The 7,176-nt window shown below is 39.0% G+C and overlaps 1 pseudogene; it reads right to left on the bottom strand.

The window, feature by feature from the left end:
- Positions 1–1,324: 1,324 nt before the first annotated feature.
- Positions 1,325–6,288, bottom strand: LOC139464644 (uncharacterized; annotated as a pseudogene).
- Positions 6,289–7,176: the final 888 nt, after the last annotated feature.

A 7,176-nucleotide genomic window follows, 5' to 3' on the forward strand; every position in this document is an offset into this window, starting at 1 on the left:
CAGCAATATTCCAGCTGTATGACGGCAGGCTGTAAATAATCGAGTCTGGACCAGACATTCCAGTGATTAACATCATGAGCATCGATCCACTCAGCGAGCCTGACCATCCGATCCCGTTGGTCGCCCTTTACGGCAAGCATGGGTTGCTGAAGACCTATTCTTCCGCGGATCTTCACGGGTCGAATAAAAAGAAATTGTAACTTCTTGTCCATGACAACCTTCATAATGTCTGTTCGTTGAAAACTTCATCTGGGTTTGTTCTTACTATTTTCAGATTTAATGTTGTTGCAAAATAGCCAGGCTCAGCCCATGATGCATCAATTCTAACCAACAGCTCCATTCGAGAAGAACCGGGGTAGAATAGGTCTTCAGCAACCCATGCTTGTCGTAATAGGCGACTAAAGGGATCGGGTGGTCAGGCTCGCTGACTTGGTTGATGCAGGTCATCGATCCCAATTGCGTGGATCGATGCTCATGATATCAATCACTGGATTGTTTGGTCCAGACTCGATTATTTTATACAGACCGTCGTTATATAGCTGGAATATTGCTGAGTGCGGCGTAAAACAACAAAACCAAACCAAAAACCATTCGAGACCAGTTTAATGGGAATTGCCCGGATGGATTTCTTCTTGGAAACTGGGTAAATATTAGCAATACTATTTTTGGTATCTCATACAATTGTGAGGTTTCATTTATAAACGTTATTTGAATGAATTGAAAATATTTTATTTATAAATATGTTATTGAAATGAGTCTGAACTTAAAAAACGCTTTAACATACATCACAATATCTTCAGTTGATTGAAACAGTGATTTTGAAATGTAGTTCAACTTACATCAACTAGTGTTTGGATAATGTTACAGTTATGGATGCAGACAATGGCTCCTGACACCTATATACTTGACCCCAAACCAAGACTTGAAGAGCGTTACAACTCTTCACACTGCCGAACACTATTGAGAGGACATTTGGAGTTCTAGGATCAGGTTGCAAAAATACTCATAAATTGAATTTAATATGCAGTTCATTTATACTTTTGATTATTGTAATGTTTCAATGATTTTAAATTGATTGATAATGAAGTTGAATATTCATATGTAGTTTTTTCAGTATGATGTCTGTTCATTTCATAAAAAATAAATTAATTTCAAGTAATTCAGAAACACAACTACTATTCTACTGGTTTTTATGTTTTACAGGTGTCTTAACAAATCTACGTGGTGCCTTCCATTTTCAACCAGCAAGAACTGTAAAGCGATTATGGCTGCATTTACGTTGCATAATTTCTGCATGGAACAGAAAGTGTCATTGCCACAACTGCTAGAAGAAGATCAGGAAGCCCACGTCATCTATCAGGGAATGTTCAAGATGGACATCAAGCCAGAACACAGCTAATAGTCATTATTTCTCAAACTCATGAACTCTCTCTGATTCATAATTCTTAAGAACATAACAATAATGACAAGAATAAGTTCCTATTTTGGATGTAAATGATTTAATACAACTGATAAAAACATTTGAATTTCAAACTGTGTGTACTTGTACAATTTTCTTTCATAATTTAACAGATCTTTTATTTTAATATATGTACACTGTCCATGCATTATTGTATAAATGGATTGTCTAACACTATTACAATACTACTGATATGACATCAATGTATGTGAGCAATTGACATCTTAGTTTGTTTGTTTGTTGTTTAACGCCGCACTCAGCAATATTCCAGCTATATGACAGCGGTCTGTAAATAATCGAGTCTGGACCAGACAATCCAGTGATTAATACCATGAGCATCGATCCACGCAATTGGGATCGATGACATGCATCAACCAAGTCAGCGAGCCTGACCACCCGATCCCGTTAGTCGCCTTTTACGACAAGCTTAGTCACCTTTTACGGCAAGCATGGGTTGCTGAAGACCTATTCTACCCCGGAATCTTCATGGGTATTTCTTTGAACTGAAGAAGTACAAGTAAAATGCAAGTGTACATGTAATCAGAAAGGTTTGTACCCAGCCTCCAGTTATTGCATTGTTATCATATCATGTTGTCTCCTCTCCCCCCACACACTATTTTGGTTAACATTTTATGATGTGAATTGTTGGTTTCATGACATCAGTGTCTAGTGGCATATTACTTTCCAATCTTATTTAAACATCACGAATTGTTGTCACAATCAATAGTAGAGGCTATTTTAGTTTAAATAACATCTTTTACTGTCCTTCGTCGACAGAATTTTACAGTTTACATATATATTATTAAAGTCAATTTTTGTCTCGTCACGATATGGCTGCAATATTGCCGATGTGACGTTAAATATTAACTCACTCACTCACCCACTTAAATAACATCACAGATGTACACATCTGCTAAATACTCATCAAAATGGACCAAGTATCAAAACTGCATGCTGCACCGCTTTACCTTTTGTTTTTTCAGATTATCTCCCTTGGAATAATGCATGTGAAAAACATTAAAACTTATATCTTAAATAATATTCCATATTTTGTCAGTTTCGTTTAAACATAAATAACCTAAATTTTTAAATATATATATTTTACTTTACTTATGTTTAAATGTATAATACCAGAATCTAAAAGGATATGAACATTTTAGACACATTCAAGATGTGGATAAAAGAAGGTTTCTAGTGAAGTTTGATAATTGGGGAAACACAATTGGAGGGGATTTGAGTAGTGTCAGGAAAAAAATCAAAAGATAAACTTCCAAATCTTCTCTCCTCCAGAGCTTATCTACGTTTTTCCAAGAATTAATCTGTAGCCTTTCTCTCACCAAAGCCAACCTCTCTCTCTCTCCATCTCGACCCTCGAAGATTCCGGGGTAGAATAGGTCTTCAGCAACCCATGCTTGCCGTAGAAGGTGACTAACGGGATCGGGTGGTCAGGTTCGCTGACTTGGTTGATGCATGTCATCGTATCCCAAATGCAAGGATCGATGATCATGAAATTAATCACTGGATTGTCTGGTCCAGACTCGATTATTTACAGACCGCCGTCATATATTGCTGAGTGCGGCGGTAAAAAACAACCAACTCTCTCCATCTCATACTTGTGTTGCTGGATTGAAACAAGCTCCCTTATTGCAGATAACTTGTTGGTATCCAGATCAACAATTGTAAGGACTTGGTCCGCATGTTGCGTGGGTCGCTTCACAATCTTCTTCCCTGGAATATGATAATGGTTGGTTTGTTGTTTAACGCCGCACTCAGCAATATTCCAGCTATATCAGGCTCATCATGACAAGGGCACCAAAACTCTGATTATCGATGTACTACACGAACTGGCGTGCAGAAACGTAAATTTGTCCAGTGCTGACATCTAGGGTGGGTACATCGTGCCCAGGTTGTAATGATCAGTGAGACATTAGCTTGATCCTCATCAGGTACAAATTTGTTACATTAAATTTTGCAGCAGAGTTCGTCATCACTTGTCACATCACTATCATACTTATCAAAACTATCGTCCTGATGCGCGTTGAACCGTGAAGTTTAGGCGACTAACGGGATCGGGTGGTCAGGCTCGCTGACTTGGTTGATACATGTCATCGGTCCAAATTGCGTGGATCGATGCTCATGATATCAATCACTGGATTGTCTGGTCCAGACTCAATTATTTACTGACCGTCGTCATATAGCTGGAATATTGCTGAGTGCGGCGTTAAACAAACAACAAACAAACCAACCTGAAAGGAGTTCTTCCCGCATCCTTTTGCCCTTGAATACCAAATACGGTGGTATAGAACTACTAGACGCATTGCCGCAACCTATAACAGTTGTACTTGGTCTTGATGTTGTCACTGCAGCTGGAGTACTCTGACTCGATGCAACAACTGATGGTGGGGTATGATGCTCCACAAGTCCCTTTTCATCAACATTATAAACGCAATGAGGGCATGTCTACAGGTTGTACTTATCCATGATGTGTCCAAGCTCATTATAGTAATTCTTTCCAACATATATTGCTAGGTCTGTGGTAATAGTATTAACTTCAGCCCTTGTATAGCCATACCCAAAATTTGCAATGGCTTCAATATGTGAAACAAGTCCCTGTTCTTCTTCCATGGACTAAAGGGGTTCTCTACCAGTGGTACTACGTTCAATAGAAACTTTCCCACAAATCCTGTCATGCAGTGTAGCAAATGGAACAGCAAAGGTAGTGGCAGCTTTCCTAATTGCCATTCCATCTAAAACAGCATTATATGCCTTGTCTAGGTCTGCAGACAAATATTGCCTATATTGGCCTCTTCTAGTTGGTTCACCATTGGTCAAAACCTGAAAAAATAAAGGTTTATAATTTATCACCAAAACTCCAGATACAGAAGTTGTCCAGAAGCATAACGTTTTCAATAACAAATGACCTTAGTGTTTCCATAGTTTTAAATTTTGGCGATCACATCACGTGTCATTTACATCATGAAAGTTAACAAGCAGACGACAGCTGTGCCTTGAGTCATCTATGCAATGTAATATCTAAAAACAATTAATGAAACATATTGGAGCATAACAATATAATACAGTTTAAAACACGGGCTATAGGCCACCAGTAACCAAAGCTAGGCCACCTCGCTGGGGATCATGGGCACTTACCGTAGGATTTACGTCATCACTTTAGCTACTGGTGGTTGTGTATAATATTAGCCAATATTAAAAATTGTCAGCAATGATCTGAGTTGGCTTAAAAACACTGGTTGATGATAGTAACATCGATTATGATAGGATTATTTGTCACACAGGGGGGACAATATTTTTACGCTCCGTTAACCTCCTGGATAGAGCCTTCTATTATGTCAGTTGATAATAGCATCACACCAAATTTAAAAACAAGCATTTAATAATTCACCACCATATTTAAAATTTATTTTATAGACCAATTTCTTTCAAATAGCCGATAGTGAGATGCCCGCTGACACGGGAAAAGAGATCTTTCAGATTTACGCTTTGATAATGTGAATCCCTGCGACTGCAAAGTCTACAAAATCAAGCAAAATATACTTGAATATGAACTAATACAGGGGAACATACATAGAATCTAGAGTAGTTAGCCAAAGTTTTATGTTAGGTACTTTTGTTTGACTTACTTCTTCCGAACACTGATGTCATTCCACTTCTCCCGAACAGACCCGTGAAGATTCCGGGGTAGAATAGGTCTTCAGCAACCTATGCTTGACGTAAAAGGTGACTAACGGGATCGGGAGGAGAGGCTCGCTGACTTGGTTGATGCGTGGTTCGAGGCTCATGATATCAATCACTTGATTGTCTGGTACAGACTCGATTATTTACAGACCGCCGTCCTACAGCTGGAATATTGCTGAGTGCGGCGTTAAACAACAAACCAAATCTTCCGAACATCTGTTGCTGATCCGCTTCTAGCTGTATTCGCATTGCTCCTGTAAATGATAGCCGGTGTGGGAATTTAATATTGAATCGAACATATTCATTATTTCAAAGGTATGGTGCTTGTTGGGGCACCTAGTTGACTTATTATTCTATCAGATAATAAAGACATATGCTACCTTTCAGATTATTGGTGACGGTAGAGCTGAATGAAGAATTCAGTGTCGTGTGGTGAAGCCACAGCCACCTCAACAAGGACAACGATCTCGCTTGCTCAAAAATTACTGCGACGAACGCGTTTGACGCCGTCAGAGGTCTCCGATGCGGCCATATTTCGACAATTCGTCGTCTGCTTAAACATGACCAAGGCAGGCCACTCTCAGGGAAACTTGCGTATCTTTAGGGCTGAAGCTTTACTTAAGAACTTACAATCGCGGGAGCGGGTGGTCAGGCTCGCTGACTTCCTTGATGCATGTCATCGTATTCAAATTGCATGGATGGATGCTCATGATGTTTATCACTGGATTGTCTGGTCTAGACTAGATTATTTTCTACTATATATACTACCGTCTTATAACTGGATTATTGCTGAGTGCGGCGTTTAACAACAAATAAGCAAACATATGCACAATCCATGTTTGCCGTAAAATGTGACTATGCTTGTCGTAAAAGGCGATTAACGGGATCGGGTGGTCAGGCTCGCTGACTTGGTTGATGCATGTCATCGATCCCAATTGCGTGGAACGATGCTCATGATATTAATCACTGGATTGTCTAGTCCAGACTCGATTATTTTAAGACCGCCGTCACATAACTGGAATATTGCTGGGTGCGGCGTTAGACAATAAACAAACCAAATAAAACCCCGGGTCCACACGGGGGAAGAGCGATTAGCGTTACCCAGCACTCACCACAGGGAGGTTGCTCTTCATGAGTGTCCAATATCAAGAGGTAGACAGGTATTCATAAGTAATCCGTATTCTTTCTCACTCTTCATGCTCAGTCAACATCAGTATCAGAATCATGAATTTCATCTTCCTCATCAACGACTGACAAGGGTACTTCTTCATTAAAGTTCACATCTCTGTACCATTTTTTTTACTAAGTCAAAGTCGTTGCCATGAAGACTCAAAAAATATCTTTTAAAAAAAATCCCAAACTATCAAAAGGCACAGTTCACCACTAGACCTATCTTTGTGCCAAGTTTGGTGAAGGATTGAGTACAATTACGAACTAAATATGAGTCATCGTTCAATCTGTACAGATGGATCCAAGGATGATGGCAATGTTTCAAGTGCCACTGTCGTTGGATCGAAAATCCTAACCATATCTTCCAGGACACATGATAATAGTTTTATTTATATTGCCGAAGCCAAGGCTATCCACATTGCTTTGCAATACATTCAGCGCCAATCTAAATATAAGCAATTCATTATCTTCTCCAATTCCCCTTCTTGTTTTCAAGCACTTAAAAATATATCGTCAAATCATCCATTTATACTTGCAATTTTAGAATTATACAAAGACCTCACTACTGGCCAGTTTGACATTGTCTTTTGTTGATGCTTCTGCTAAAGCAGCTCTTGATAAGTCGGTCTCTCCACTTCTGATACATCAATCTGATTTTAATCCATCCATCAAAGTGTGTATCAGACAGTTGATGCAAACAAAGTGGAACACCCAAGTAGGTATAAACAAAATTCATCAAATTAAACAAACTTTAGGTTATACCTACTTCGGATGTCAATCAAGGTGTGATGAAGTTGTACTGCGACGATGTCGAATTGGCCATACCCGTTTTATTCATGAATATTTATTAA

This window comes from Haliotis cracherodii, unplaced genomic scaffold (assembly GCF_022045235.1).
Source record: "Haliotis cracherodii isolate W230 unplaced genomic scaffold, xgHalCrac1.p SCAF_17, whole genome shotgun sequence".
Lineage (NCBI taxonomy): Eukaryota > Metazoa > Mollusca > Gastropoda > Lepetellida > Haliotidae > Haliotis > Haliotis cracherodii.